The sequence below is a fragment of the Rutidosis leptorrhynchoides genome, chromosome 5 (genome assembly GCF_046630445.1).
Source record: "Rutidosis leptorrhynchoides isolate AG116_Rl617_1_P2 chromosome 5, CSIRO_AGI_Rlap_v1, whole genome shotgun sequence".
In the NCBI taxonomy this organism is placed as follows: Eukaryota; Viridiplantae; Streptophyta; class Magnoliopsida; order Asterales; family Asteraceae; genus Rutidosis; species Rutidosis leptorrhynchoides.
In genome coordinates, this window is record NC_092337.1 from 313,550,680 (window position 1) to 313,568,474 (window position 17,795).

The window sequence follows — 17,795 nt, forward strand, 5'->3', positions numbered from 1 at the left end:
TTCTTTAGCAAAACATTTCTTCAGATTCGAGACATGAAAGGTATTATGTACCCCGGCGAGTTGTGGTGGTAAGTCAAGTCGGTAAGCTACTGGTCCAACACGATCTATAATCTTGAATGGCCCAATGTACCTTGGATTTAGTTTCCCCCGTTTACCAAATCAAACAACACCTTTCCAAGGTGAAACCTTAAGCATGAGTATCTCTCCAATCTCAAATTCTATATATTTTCTCTTACTGTCCGGTAGCTCTTTTGTCGACTTTGGGCGATTTTTAATCGTTGTTGAATTTGCATTATTTTCTCTGTAGTTTCTTGGATTATCTCTGGACCTGTAATTTGTCTATCCCCCACTTCACTCTAACAAATCGGAGATCTGCACTTTCTACCATAAAGTGCCTCAAACGGTGCCATCTCAATACTCGAGTGGTAACTGTTGTTGTAGGAAAACTCTGCTAACGGTAGATGTCGATCCTAACTGTTTCCAAAATCAATAACACATGCTCGTAGCATGTCTTCAAGCATTTGTATCATCCTTTTGCTCTGCCCATCAGTTTGTGGATGATAAGCAGTACTCATATCTAGACAAGTTCCCAATGCTTGCTATAATGTCTACCAAAATCTTGAAACAAATCTGTCATCCCTATCAGAGATAATAGAGATTGATATTCCATGTCTGGAGACAACTTCCTTCAAATATAATCGTGCCAAATTCTCCATTTTATCATCTTCTCTCATTGGCAGAAAGTGTGCGGACTTTGTGAGACGATCTACTATTACCCAAATAGTATCACAACCACTTGCAGTCCCTGGCAATTTAGTAATGAAATCCATGGTAATGTTTTCCCATTTCCATTCAGGGATTTCAGGTTGTTGAAGTAGACCTGATGGTTTCTGATGTTCAGCTTTGACCTTAGAACACGTCAAACATTCTCCTACGTATTTAGAAATATCGACTTTCATACCCGGCCACCAAAAGTGTTTATTGAGATCTTTGTACATCTTCCACGCTCCGGGGTGTATTGAATATCTGGTTTTATGTGCTTCCTTAAGTACCATTTCTCTCACATCTCCAAACTTTGGTACCCAAATTCTTTCAGCCCTATATCGGGTTCCGTCTTCCCAAATATTAAGATGTTTTTCCGATCCTTTAGGTATTTCATTCTTCAAATTTCTTTCTTTTAAAACTCCCTGCTGCGCCTCCTTTATTTGAGTAGTAAGGTTAGTACGAATAATTATATTCATAGCTTTTACCCGCATAGGTTCTCTGTCCTTTCTACTCAAAGCGTCGGCTACCACATTCGCCTTCCCCGGGTGCTAACGAATCTCAATGTCGTAATCATTTAACATTTCAATCCACCTACGCTGCCTCATGTTCAGTTGTTTCTGATTAAATATGTGTTGGAGACTTTTGTGGTTGGTATATATAATACTTTTGACCCCATATAAGTAGTGCCTCCAAGTCTTTAATGCAAAAACAACAGCGCTCAATTCCAAATCGTGAGTCGTATAATTTTGCTCGTGAATCTTCAATTGTCTGGACGCATAAGCAATAACTTCGTTCGTTGCATTAATACACAACCGAGGCCTTGCTTTGAGGCGTCACAATATATCACAAAATCATCATTCCCTTCAGGCAATGACAATATAGGTGCCGTAGTTAACTTTTTCTTCAACAATTGGAACGCTTTTTCTTGCTCATCCTTCCATTAAAATTTTTTCCCTTTATGTGTTAATGCAGTCAAGGGTTTTGCTATTTTAGAAAAATCTTGGATGAACCTTCTATAGTAACCAGCCAGTCCTAAAAATTGGCGTATATGCTTCGGAGTTTTCGGGGTTTCCCAATTTTCAATGGTTTCAATCTTTGACGGATCCACCTGAATACCTTCCTTGTTTACTACGTGACCGAGGAATTTAACTTCTTTTAACCAAAATGCACACTTTGAAAACTTAGCATACAATTTTTCTTTCCTCAGCAATTCGAGCATTTTTCTCAAATGTTCTCCGTGCTCTTGTTCATTCTTTGAGTAAATAAGTATGTCATCGATGAAAACAATGACAAACTTGTCAAGATATGGCCCATACACTTGGTTCATGAGGTCCATGAACACAGCTGGTGCATTAGTTAATCCAAACGGCATAACCATAAACTCATAATGACCGTAACGCGTTCTGATAGCAGTCTTCGGAATATCATCCTCCTTCACCCGCATTTGATGATACCCAGAATGTAAATCAATCTTCGAATAAACTGACAAGCCTTGTAGTTGATCAAATAAGTCGTCGATTCTCGGTAGTGGGTAACGGTTCTTGAAGGTAAGTTTGTTCAACACTCAGTAGTCGATACACAACCTGAATGTACCATCTTTCTTTTTGACAAACAAAACAGGAGCTCCCCACGGTGATGTACTTGGTCGTATGAAACCACGCTCTAAAAGTTCTTGTAATTGGCTTTGGAGTTCCTTCATTTCACTGGGTGCGAGTCTGTATGGAGCACGAGCTATTGGTGCAGCTCCCGGTATAAGATCTATTTGAAATTCAACAGATCGGTGTGGAGGTAGTCCCGGTAACTCTTTCGGAAATACATCGGGAAATTCTTTTGCGACGGGAACATCATTGATGTTCTTTTCTTCGGTTTGTACTTTCTCAACGTGTGCTAGAATAGCATAGCAACCCTTTCTTATTAGCTTTTGCGCCTTCAAATTACTAATAAGATGTAGCTTCGCGTTGCTCTTTTCTCCGTACACCATTAAGGGTTTTCCTTCTTCTCGTACAATGCGAATTGCATTTTTGAAACATATGATCTCTGCCCTCTCCTTTTTCAACCAGTCCATGCCAATTATCACATCAAAACTCCCTAACTCTACTGGTATCAAGTCAATCTTAAACGTTTCGCTAACCAGTTTAATTTCTCGATTCTGACATATTTTATCTGCTGAAATTTATTTACCGTTTACTAATTCAAGTAAAAATTTATTATTCATTGGCGTCAATGGACCACTTAATTTAGCACAAAAATCTCTACTCATATAGCTTCTATCCGCACCCGAATCAAATAAAACATAAGCAGGTTTTTCATCGATAAGAAACGTACCCGTAACAAGCTCTGAGTCTTCCTGCGCTTCTTCCGCATTAATGTTGAAAACTCTTCCACGGATTTTCCCATTATTATTTCCCTGGTTTGGGCACGTACTTTTGTAGTGGCCCCTCTTCCCGCATCCATAACAAATAATGTGGGCATTACTTGTTCCTTTACCCGCTGGTCCATAAACTTCGCACTTCGTTGCATCATGACCCTTTCTATTACATTTGATGCATGATGCCGAATAAAAAGTAGTTGGATGGTACCCTTCACACCTTAGGCACGGAATTTTCTGATTTTGATTGCTAGTATTGTTATTGAGATTGTTGTTGGGATTGTTGTTGTTGCAGTTGGTATTGTTGTTGGGACGATTGTTGTAGTTGTTGTTGTTGGGATGGTTTTTGTTGCGTTTGTTGTTGCGGAAAATGGTGCGATTGTGGTTGTGATTGTGGTGTTGATTGTTGAAGCGATAGTTACTGTTGTTGTTTTGGTGACTCTTGTCACTGTTTTCTTCCCACTTTCTCTTGATTAGTTTCGTGTTGGCGTCTTCGGCCACCTATTCTTTAATCCTTCCCTCAATCTGATTTATGAGTTTGTGAGCCATTCGACTTGCCTTTTGTATGGAGGTGGGCTCGTGTAAATTCAAATCTTCTTGAATTCTTTTTGGTAACTATTTTAATAATGCGTCAACCTTCTCCTCTTCATCTTCGAACGCTCTTGGACACAATAGGAACAACTCTGTGAATCGTCGTTCGTACGTGGTGATGTCGAAACCTTGCGTTCGTAATCCTCTAAGCTCTACCTTGAGCTTATTGACCTCATTTCTGGAACGGTACTGATCGTTCATCAAGTGCTTGAATGCTGACCACGGTAGTGCGTAAGCAGCATCTTGTCCCACCTGCTCGAGATAGGTATTCCACCATGTTAACGCAGTACCTGTGAAGGTATGCGTAGCATACTTTACTTTGTCTTCTTCAGTACATTTACTTATGGCAAACACCGATTCAACCTTTTCGGTCCACCATTTTAATCCAATTGGACCCTCGGTTCCATCGAATTCTAAAGGTTTACAGGCAGTGAATTCTTTGTAGGAGCATCCTACATGATTTCTTGTGGAATTAGTTCCACTGCTAGAACCAGAGTTATTGTTGTTATTTTGCATTGCGGCCTGCACTGCGGCTATGTTCGCAGCAAGGAAAACACGGAAGTCTTCCTCACTCATGTTCAAGTTCTGACGAGTCATCGGTGCCATTTCCTTCAAAAATAGCCAAAAGAATTGAGTTAATCATATAGAATTTAAGAGTAGTCAATAGTATTTCGTAGCATAATATGAACTTATTTATAAAATCTTTTTCTTCATATTAGCGTTTTATAGTTTTAATTCGGGTAGTACCTACCCGTTAAGTTCATACTTAGTAGCTACTATACAATTCAACTACTACGATTCTATATGAAAATCTAAATACAAATAATATTTCACGTTCAAACTTTTATACAATATTTTTACAAATTTACAATACCGCTATTTTACATATAGCATAAAATATAGCACACAATAACTTTGATACAAATTAGTTTCGAAGACAATCCTAGTTAATACGCAAGTCGTTCAACAAAGGCAATAAAGACAAGTAATTCATAAGTCCAGAAACAAGTCATGCATTCTGGTTGTACTAATATTATTTCCCATCCTTGGTTATGTGGCAGATAACCATTGTGACTGTTAGCTAGGCAGCATGTTGTAACGTCGTCAAAAGGACGAGGGTTTCATAATGCCCAACAGCCTCGTAACAATATAAAAACCTTGTGTCTCACCCCAACTACCGAATCCGCCACTTGTGGGAAGGTTTTATTTAAAAGTTGTAATCCGATGTTTTTTTTCTCACTTTGGTGAGAAGCGAACATCACTAACCTGTAAGCATAACATGCTTCTTTATGTTGCATGTTAGAAGCTCTTTCTAAAGCACGAAGTCCTATGTTGGGATATGTTGAGTCAAAATAGGTTCTTAACCCGTAGCGTAAAATTGCACTTGGGTTCCCCGCATTTAACGCTTTAAAGAAAACACGGCGTAACTTAAGGTCTCCCCAATGTGATATACCCCATCTTTCAAAAGAAAGCCTTTTATAAACTAAGGCATGCCTGGAACTTTCTTCAAATGTTCTACAAATTAATTTTACCGTAAATAATTGTGCCGACGAATTCTGACCGACTCTAGACAAGATTTCATCAATCATGTCCCCGGGTAGGTCTTCTAAAATTTTTGGTTGTCTATCCTTAACATCCATTTTGTGTTTTTATACTGTAAAAATAGACGAGGGTTAGATTCATAAAAGATACTTAACAAACAATACATGCAATTTTTACATATATCATAAAAGCACAAGCACACAATATTACATCGCATGATTACAACTCTTTATTCCGACTCACTTGTTTCTTCTTCGGACTTGGTTTGTTTCGCTAATTTTTAAGGGATATATGGTGCTCCCCTAATACGACCCGTTCTTTTAACAAATTGTCTAGAAAAACCTGGTGGCTTAGATGTTCCCGGGTTATAGCTAAAACTTAAGAAATATTGGTGTTGACGGTATTTCCCATCAGGATATTTCATGTTAACATAGAGGTCATCGGGGTTGGAATTAGGTTTCTCTATTTTGATGCCTTTTCCCTGATTATTTTCTTTTGCCTTTTCAAATTGGGTCGGGGTAATTTCTATAACATCATCGAAATCCTCATCGGGATCCAATTCATCCAAAAATTGGTAATCTTCCCTATATTTTGCTTCCTCGGCGGAAACACCATTGACCATTATTAATTTTGGTCCATTGGTTGAGGGTTTTCTTTTATTTATCTGTTTTTCAGTGGTTTCTAATATTTCCTCCACTGGAACCTCTTCTTCTTCGGTTCCTCTTCTTCTGGTTCCTCTTCTTCCGGTTCCTCTTCTTCCGGTTCCTCTTTGGGAATTTGTGAGTCTTCCCAATATATATTCGACTCTTTATTATTATTAGGTGAGTCAATGGGATTTATACTAGAAGTAGACATCTATCACACAATATCAAACACATTAAGAGATTAATATATCACATAATATTTACATGTTAATAATATATAGTTTTCAACAAATAGTGTTAAGCAATCGTTTTTAAAGAAAAATTTACGGTCGAAGTCCAGACTCACTAATGCATCCTACAAACTCAATAAGACACACTAATGTAAACTTCTGGTTCTCTAAGACCAACGCTCAGATACCAACTGAAATGTCCCGTTCATATTGATTATAAACGTTCCATAATAATTGATTTCGTTGCGAGGTTTTGACCTCTATATGAGACGTTTTTCAAAGACTGCATTCGATTTTTAAAACAACCATAACCTTTATTTATCGATAAAGGTTTAAAATATTACGACGATTATCAAATAATGATAATCTAAAATATAGTGTTTTCATACGACCATTACATAATGGTTTACAATAATATTACACAACAATATAAGTCTTCGAATGCAGTTTTTAAACAATATTATACAAGCATGCTGACTTCAACTCTTGTCCATAAATTAGCATGCAACAGCGGAAGCTCTTCATAATTACCTGAGAATAAACATGCTTAAAACTTCAACAAAAATGTTAGTGAGTCATAGGTTTAACCTATATATTTATCAAATCGTAATAATAGACCACAAGATTTCATTTTTTTCCATAAATATACATCTCATATCCGGCATTTCGCAAACTGCATAGAGATAACATTCATTCATATGTTGAACACCTGGTAACCGACCTTAACAGGATGCATATATAATATCCCCATTATTCCGGGACTCTCATCGTATATGATAAATCGAAGTACTAAAGCATCCGTAACTCGGATGAGGCTTGTTGGGCCAAATAGATCTATCTTTAGGATTCGCGTCAATAAGGGGCCATTTCCCTAATTCTTAGGCTACCAAGCTAAAAAGGGGCATATTCGGTTCGATAATCCAACATAGAAAGTAGTTTCGATTACTTGTGTCTATTTTGTAAAACATTTATAAACTGCATGTATTCTCATCCCAAAAATAATAGATTTTAAAAGTGGGACTATAACTCACTTTCACAGATTTTTTACTTCGTCGGAAATTTAAGACTTGGCCACGGATTGATTCACGAACCTATAACAAATATATACATATATATCAAAGTATGATCGAAATATATTCACAACATTTTTATTACGTTTTAATGATTTAAATTTATTAAGTTTGCGATCCAACGTTAGTAATCTACATCTAGTTGTCCACAGTTAGATGTACAGAAATAAATCAATATATATTATCTCGAATCAATCCATGACCCGGTGTATACAATTCTCAGGGCTAGATCACAACTCAAAGTATATATATTATTTTAGAATCAACCTCAACCCTGTATAGCTAACTCAAGCATTACTGCATATAGTGTGTCTATGGTTGTTCCAAATAATATATATAGATGGGTCGATATGATATGTCAAAACATTTTATACGTGTCTATGGTATCCCAAGATTATATAATATATGTTAGAATACATGTATAATACAATATAAGTTAGATAAATTATGGTTAGTCTAGATTTGTTACAAAATTTTCGTAGCTAAAACTAGCAAATTTATCCAATTTTGTTTTACCCGTCATTTCTTCGTTTCAAATCCGTTTTGAGTGATTGAAGTTGCTATGGTTTTATAGTGAACTGAAATTTATGAAACTAAACAGAAAAAGTATAAGTTTATAGTCGGAAATATAGGTTACAAGTCATTTTTTAAAGAGGTAATCATTTCTGTCGAAAAAACGACATCTTGATGACCATTTTGAAAAACATACTTCAACTTTGTGTTTAACCATAATTTTTGGATATAGTATCATATTCATATAAAATATTATGTTTCCAGAAAACAAACTTCCAATTCAAAGATTAAGATAGTTTTTATTTTTCTAACCCAAAACAGCCCCCGGTTTCACTACGACGGCGTATGTCCAGTTTTACGGTGTTTTTCGTGTTTCCAGGTTTTAAATCACTAAGTTAGCATATAATATGGATATATAACATGTGTTTAGTTGATTTTAAAAGTTAAGTTAGAAGGATTAACTTTGTTTGTGAACAAGTTTAGAATTAACTAAACTATGTTCTAGTGATTACAAGTTTAAATCCTCGAATATGATAGTTATATATATATGAATCGAATGATGTTATGAACATCATTACTACCTTAAGTGTAGTAGGTAAACCTACTGGAAATAATGAAAAATAAACTTGAGCTTCAAAGGATCTTTGATGGCTTGGAAGTTCTTGAAGTATAATCATGACACGAAAACAAGTTCAAGTAAGATTACTATTTGAATTAAGATAGTTATGTTTATAGAAATTGAACCAAAGCTTAAATATGATTCTTACCTTTGATTTAGAATGAAAACCTACTGAGATTAACAAAAGTTTCTTGATCTTGGATGATTACTTGGAATGGATTTGAAAGCTTGGAAGTAATCTAGCAAGTTTGAAAGATTTATTGAAGTATTCTTGAATGGTTGTTTTTATGATGATTAAAGCTTATAATTGAAGTTAAAAGATGGTGAAAATGCTTGAAGATGATCAAGTATGATGTTAGGAGTATTTTGAGAGAGAATTTGGAGTGTAAGTATGAGAAAATGGAATGAAAAAATGAGGTGAAATCATAAAAACGTTTTTACTCATTATAAAGAAAGAAAAGATTCTTAAGTTTGTTTTATTGCTAAATAATTCATACTAGTTGACAAATGGTTAGTTCCACATGTTTCTTAATCAATTAAGGCTGCTAAGGAGCAGATTTTTATGATTATATACCAATAGTGTGTACATCTAGGAGCTGGGTATTGTACGAGTACGAATACGGTTGCATATGAGTAGAATTGTTGATGAAAATGAATGAGGATGTAATTGTAAGCATTTTTGTTAAGTAGAAGTACATTGATATGTGTCTTAAAGTCTTTCAAAAGTGTACTAATACATCTAAATACACTACATGTATATATATTTTAACTGAGTCATTAAGTCATTGTTAGTCGTTACATGTAAGTGTTGTTTTGAAACTTTTAAGTTAACGATCTTGTTAAATGTAATTAATTCATTGTTATTATACTTAAATGAGATGTTAAATTGTTATGTTAATATGATAACATGGTGTATGAATATATCTTAACATCATATATATATATATATATATATATATATATATATATATATATATATATATATATATATATATATATATATATATATATATATATATATATATATATTAAAATACTATTACAACGATAATCATTACATATATTTATTGTTTCGAAATCCTTAAGTTAGTAGTCTCATCTTACTTGTATAGTTCATTGTTAATACACTCAATGAGATACATAATTATCATTTTATCATGTTAAATATAGTATATCAATATCTTAATACAATACATATGTATTTAGTAAGACGTTGTTATAACGATTATCGTTATGTATATCGTTTCGAGCTTCATAATTCAATATTCTCATTTTTTTATGTATATCACACATTGTTAAAATACTTAGTGAGATACTTACTTATCATAATCTCATGTAAACCATATATATGTCCATATATATATCATCATGTCGTTTTTACAAGTTTTAACGTTCGTGAATCGTCGATCAACTTGGGTGGTCAATTGTCTACATGAAACTTATTTCAAATAATCAAGTCTTAACAAGTTTGATTGCTTAACATGTTGGAAACATTTAATCATGCAAATATAGTTTTCATTTAATATATAATCATGGAATAATCATGGAAAAGTTCGGGTCACTACAGCTGACACGTGTGATTAGCCGCACGAGTCATCATACGGTTGACTCACTCACTTATAAACTGTACCTCAACCGTGTACCTTATCTGAAACCATATTACTGCTCAAACGTGTCAACAGTGGCACGAGTGACTATATCACTCGCACGTTTGATCACTCAACCGCACGTGTGACATTATCACTCGCACGGTTTACCATGTTAACAAGTTTATGACACTTTGATGTGAATGCTTTGATATTTTATGATATGTGGTTTGTATCTCTAACGTTTCTGTTGATATTTTAGTTTGTTAAGATATCATCAATGGCTGAACAACAAGTCAATGTTCCAGTAGTTAACGTAAAAGGACAGGGGGAGCAACAAGCTAATCCTTAAGTGAATCCAGTTAACCCACCTGCTCAGCAAGAGATTCCTCTAGAGAAGGGTGAACTGAACAATCAAGTCGCTCTCTATGACACTACTATAGAGAGAGGTGATCATTTTAAGGAGATTGTGGAATTTCTTAAGAGATCAAGGATACATACTGCTATCTCTACTCCATGCACGGCCTACTACAGCCATCAAAGAGAATTCTGGAGAAATGCTGTACTTGACGTATCAGAAGATGATGCTAAGCTTGTTAGTAAGGTTCAAGGGCATGAGATCATTGTTTCAAAGACAGTGATAAGGAGGATTTTGGAATTTAATGACGAGAACTGCTCTCACATGACAATCAGTCGAGAAAGAATTCATGGTTGCTTTAAAAGATGTGCTTATTCTGGGTATATTGCTAGAAAATCTGAACTGATGAAGACGCTTCTGATAGTTAAAGCTAAGGGGTATAAAATACTATTAAATTTTACAAGGAAATACTATTAAATACGATACAATTTTACACAAGATATTTATTTATTTAGAGAATGGATATACTTAAACCTTGCTACAACACTTATAGGCAGTGTACCTAATCGTACAGTAGTGTAGTTTTTAGTAAGTCCGGTTCGTTCCACAGGGAAATTTTTTTAATCAAAGCTTAACGCTATATTAGTTTAATTTATAAAAATAAAAATATATATATAAGTAATATTATTATTTTAAAGGGGGTTTTTACCGTTTAATGACCGGTTTGTCGATTTTAAAACTTTAGTCGCAGTTAAAACCAAATGTAAAATATTAAATAAATAAAAGACTTAATTTAAAGCGTAAAGTAAATGACGATAATGAAATTGCGAATAATAAAAGTGCGATAAAATAAACTTGCGATAATTAAAAAGTACGATAATTAAAAGTGTAATTAAATACAATAACAATAAATAAAAATGCGATAATTAGAAGTGCAATTAAATATAAAATAAAGGAAATTAAATATGAAATAAAAGAATTATGCTTATTTAAACTTCCGTAATCATGATGTTTGACGTGTTGATTTTAGTTTTATGCCCATGGGTTAATTGTCCTTTGTCCTGGATTATTTAATATGTCCGTCTGGTTTTTGTCCATAACAGTCCATCAGTCATAAATATAAAGTGTGAGTGTCCTCGTCAAATTATCCTTATACCCGAAGTTAAATATTTCAACTAATTGGGGACTTAAACTGTAACAAGATTTTAATACTTTGTTTAATAATTACACCAGGATGTCGACTGAGTGTAACCCAAGGTTTTAATACTTTGTTATCAATTATACCAAGTGTCCTTGTACATAATTTCACCCCTGTTTTAATAATTCTAGTGACTATTAATCCATTCCCTTGTCCGGTTAAATGAACGATTATTCGTGCATATAAATACCCCACCCATCGTGTCATATATGGTTATTTATAGGGACGTCCAATTGTAAATCTTTATATTAAAATTAACAAACTATCATTTAGTTAAACAAATATAAAGCCCATTAATAGCCCATAGTCTAATTTCCACAAGTGTCGTTCTTTTGTCCAAACCCCAATTATGGTACAAAGCCCAATTACCCAATTTTAGTAATTAGCCCAACATCATGATTACTTCGTTTTAAATAAGCATAATAATAACTTAGCTACGAGACATTAAATTAAAAAGGTTGAACATAACTTACAATGATTAAAAATAGCGTAGCGTTACACCGACAGAATTTTGACTTACACCCTTACAACATTCGCTAACATACCCTTATTATTAGGATTTAAAATTAACATTAAAATATAAATATAAATTATATATATATATATATATATTTACGTATATATTGAGAGAGAGATAGATTATGGATATTTTTTTACGTCGAACTGCGTTGGCTTTTATAGGGAATTGAGTCCAGGTGAACTCCGCGACTCGCGGCATTTTCCTTCTTCAAACTCCGCAACTCGCGGAGTTTGATTTTACAGCTCACCCAGCTTTGGCTCTTTGTTTGCCGACGGATTTTTAATATAAATATAATATATAAATAATTTTAAGAATTATTTAAATATTATATTATATTTATGTGCATAGTTGCCTCGTAATTTTTAGTCCGTTGCGTCGAGCGTTGAGAGTTTACTCATGTCCCGGTTCCGGATTTTTGAACGTCCTTGCGTACAATTTAATATCTTGTACTTTGCATTTTGAATCTTGTACTCTTGTAATTTCGAGACGTTTCTTATCAATAATTGGAACCACTTTGATTGTATTTTGTACTTTTGAGCTTTTTGGACCTTTGCGTCTTCAATTCGTCGAATCTGTCTTTTGTCTTCACCTTTTATTATTTAAACGAATATCACTTTTAAATAGAACAATTGCAACTAAAAGCTTGTCTTTCTTGAGGAATAATGCTATGAAATATATGTTCGTTTTTAGCATTATCAAATATTCCCACACTTGAGCGTTGCTTGTCCTCAAGCAATATAGTCTTGAAATACTAGAATCACTTCTTTATTCTTCACACTTTGTACATCAGTGATTTCTATACGGCAGTATAAACAATGGTAGTAACGATATGGTTTACAGTCCCACATGACTATAAAATTTAGATCCATTAAGGAAATTGGATCTTTATGAAAACATTTGATCTTTTGAAAATTTTAATCTAGCTTTTAACCTAGATAAGTTTTATGGAATAACCCTTCACCGGTGTTTGCAAAATATTTTTGTGGGTTTGGTGGGTTTCAGATTTGAAAATTTTAGCTCAAAACTTGCGGTTTTGTGTCACCCACTTGATAACCTTGTATTAGGAAAGCAACACGTCCAGTATACTTGCTCCGTATATTACCTTTCGGTAAACTACCGTCCGGTTGTAAAGGAAAGCGTTGAACAAGCAACTGTTAAGGCAATGTCCCCTGACATGCTTTTAATTATGGTCTATAACGTGTCGTACGCAATTACTATCCTTGGTAGGAGCAATAGTAAAGCTCACCCTTATGATTTTTCGGTCTGGCACAAGGTCCTGTCTTTGACCATGCTATGCAACCACTGTTCTTACGGTTGACACCCGATTTGGTTCAGGTAACCTAATGAATTCCAGGTGAATTCCTAGGATTTTACGTTCAATGGTAATGAACGCATTGAAAATGGGTTTTCAGAAAACAAATCGGTTTGTAATTTTGATCAAAATATTTTCTCGTTCAAGCTCGAGTTTAGATATCATTGAATTTCATGAGTTTGTAATTCTCAATCTTTAAGGTCAATCTCTAGGATTGAGTAATATCAGTCTTAAAAGCTGATTTTTAATCTTTAAGGATATTATCCTTTCTAGGGATCTGATTCATTAGTCTTATCCAGCTAATTTGCACGGTGCCCCCCCATTTTACGAGATAAATCCTTCTCATGGCTAGGATAAATCTGACCACTTGGCGACCCTGTTTTATGCTGAGGTCCTTGGATTTCCTGCTGATTTTAGAGATGACTTTTCTAGATTTTTCATCAACCTACAGCTGGTCTGGACGACAACTTCCTGACCTAAATCAAGAAGCGCGTTTCTTTTTCGGAAGACTTTACTTCCTTTTAATGATGGAATTGATTCATCGTATAGATCCATCTCTTCTTTTCTTTCATCGGGTAAAACAGTTTAGTTTAGTCCAAAGCAAAAGTATTTTCAGTTATTTGTTACAGAAATATGTGACATATGTTTAAAATATCTTGGTAAATTTTCCCACAATTGGCTTTTATTTTCCTTTTTATTGTCCTCTATTCCATTTTAAATGAATTTTAACATTTTGGTTTGTTTCTCAATTTATGTCCTTTCTGAGGTAACAATAATTTCGGTGTTAAAACCTAGTTTTATCATTCATAAATATGTATAAACATGATTTTGAGTTCATTTAATTGAAAATTTTGAAAAAATTTACTAGAATTGGGTAGTCAGTATATAAGACTAGGGCTGTTCTTTATTATCAGAGAGCACTAGATTCTAATACAACTACTGCTTTTGTAGTGACCCGAACTTTTTCATGTTTATATATATTAATTGAGATTGATATTTACATGATTAAATGTTTCCAACATGTTAAGCAATCAGACTTGTTAAGACTTGATTAATTGAAATATGTTTCATATAGACAATTGACCACCCAAGTTGACCGGTGATTCACGAACGTTAAAACTTGTAAAAACTATACAATGACATATATATGGTTATATATATAGTTAACATGTTTTTATTATAAGTATGTATCTCATTAGGTATTTCAACAATGAGTTATATACAAAAAAATGAGACTATTAATTTGAGAAACTCGAAAACGATATATATAACGATTATCGTTATAACAACGTCTTACTAGGTACATATGAATCATATTAAGATATTGATACACTTGGTTAATTATGTTAAATGATAAGTAAATATATTATTAAGTGTATTAACAATGAAATACATATGTAAAAATAAGACTACTAACTTAATGATTTCGAAACGAGACATATATGTAACGATTATCGTTGTAACGACATTTAACTGTATATACATCATACTAAGATATATTATATATCATAATATCATGATAATATAATAATTTAACATCTCATTTGTTATAATAAACAATGGGTTAACAACATTCAACAAGATCGTTAACCTAAAGGTTTCAAAACAACATTTACATGTAACGACTAACGATGACTTAACGACTCAGTTAAAATGTATATACATGTAGTGTTTTAATATGTATTCATACACTTTTGAAAGACTTCAAGACACTTATCAAAATACTTCTACTTAACAAAAATGCTTACAATTACATCCTCGTTCAATTTCATCAACAATTCTACTCGTATGCACCCGTATTCGTACTCGTACAATACACAGCTTTTAGATGTATGTACTATTGGTATATACACTCCAATGATCAGCTCTTAGCAGCCCATGTGAGTCACATAACACATGTGGGAACCATCATTTGGCAACTAGCATGAAATATCTCATAAAATTACAAAAATATGAGTAACCATTCATGACTTATTTACATGAAAACAAAATTACATTTCCTTTATATCTAATCCATACACCAACGACCAAAAACACCTACAAAAACTTTCATTCTTCAATTTTCTTCATCTAATTGATCTCTCTCAAGTTCTATCTTCAAGTTCTAAGTGTTCTTCATATATTTTACAAGTTCTAGTTACATAAAATCAAGAATAATTTCAAGTTTGCTAGCTCACTTCCAATCTTGTAAGGTGATCATCCAACCTCAAGAAATCTTTGTTTCTTACAGTAGGTTATCATTCTAATACAAGGTAATAATCATATTCAAACTTTGGTTCAATTTCTATAACTATAACAATCTTATTTCAAGTGATGATCTTACTTGAACTTGTTTTCGTGTCATGATTCTGCTTCAAGAACTTCGAGCCATCCAAGGATCCGTTGAAGCTAGATCCATTTTTCTCTTTTCCAGTAGGTTTATCCAAGGAACTTAAGGTAGTAATGATGTTCATAACATCATTCGATTCATACATATAAAGCTATCTTATTCGAAGGTTTAAACTTGTAATCACTAGAACATAGTTTAGTTAATTCTAAACTTGTTCGCAAACAAAAGTTAATCCTTCTAACTTGACTTTTAAAATCAACTAAACACATGTTCTATATCTATATGATATGCTAACTTAATGATTTAAAACCTGGAAACACGAAAAACACCGTAAAACCGGATTTACGCCGTCGTAGTAACACCTCGGGCTGTTTTGGGTTAGTTAATTAAAAACTATGATAAACTTTGATTTAAAAGTTGTTATTCTGAGAAGATGATTTTTATTATGAACATGAAACTATATCCAAAAATTATGGTTAAACTCAAAGTGGAAGTATGTTTTCTAAAATGGTCATCTAGACGTCGTTCTTTCGACTGAAATGACTACCTTTATAAAAACGACTTGTAACTTATTTTTCCGACTATAAACCTATACTTTTTCTGTTTAGATTCATAAAATAGAGTTCAATATGAAACCATAGCAATTTGATTCACTCAAAACGGATTTAAAATGAAGAAGTTATGGGTAAGACAAGATTGGATAATTTTTCTCATTTTAGCTACGTGAAAATTGGTAACAAATCTATTCCAACCATAACTTAATCAACTTGAATTGTATATTATGTAATCTTGAGATACCATAGACACGTATACAATGTTTCGACCTATCATGTCGACACATCTATATATATTTCGGAACAACCATAGACACTCTATATGTGAATGTTGGAGTTAGCTATACAGGGTTGAGGTTGATTCCAAAATATATATAGTTTGAGTTTTGATCAATACTAAGATACGTATACACTGGGTCGTGGATTGATTCAAGATAATATTTATCGATTTATTTCTGTACATCTAATTGTGGACAACTAGTTGTAGGTTACTAACGAGGACAGCTGACTTAATAAACTTAAAACATCAAAATATATTAAAAGTGTTGTAAATATATTTTGAACATACTTTGATATATATGTATATATTGTTATAGGTTCGTGAATCAACCAGTGGCCAAGTCTTACTTCCCGACGAAGTAAAAATCTGTGAAAGTGAGTTATAGTCCCACTTTTAAAATCTAATATTTTTGGGATGAGAATACATGCAGGTTTTATAAATGATTTACAAAATAGACACAAGTACGTGAAACTACATTCTATGGTTGAATTATCGAAATCGAATATGCCCCTTTATATTAAGTCTGGTAATCTAAGAATTAGGGAACAGACACCCTAATTGACGCGAATCCTAAAGATAGATCTATCGGGCCCAACAAGCCCCATCCAAAGTACCGGATGCTTTAGTACTTCGAAATTTATATCATATCCGAAGGGTGTCCCGGAATGATGGGGATATTCTTATATATGCATCTTGTTAATGTCGGTTACCAGGTGTTCACCATATGAATGATTTTTATCTCTATGTATGGGATGTGTATTGAAATATGAAATCTTGTGGTCTATTGTTACGATTTGATATATATAGGTTAAACCTATAACTCACCAACATTTTTTGTTGACGTTTAAAGCATGTTTATTCTCAGGTGAATATTAAGAGCTTCCGCTGTTGCATACTAAAATAAGGACAAGATTTGGAGTCCATGTTTGTATGATATTGTGTAAAAACTGCATTCAAGAAACTGACTTCGATGTAACATATTTGTATTGTAAACCATTATGTAATGGTCGTGTGTAAACAGGATATTTTAGATTATCATTATTTGATAATCTACGTAAAGCTTTTTAAACCTTTATTTATGAAATAAAGGTTATGGTTTGTTTTAAAAATGAATGCAGTCTTTGAAAAACGTCTCATATAGAGGTCAAAACCTCGCAACGAAATCAATTAATATGGAACGTTTTTAATCAATAAGAACGGGACATTTCAGTTGGTATCAGAGCGTTGGTCTTAGAGAACCAGAAAATTTGCATTAGTGTGTCTTATCGAGTTTGTTAGGATGCATTAGTGAGTCTGGACTTCGACCGTGTTTTCTT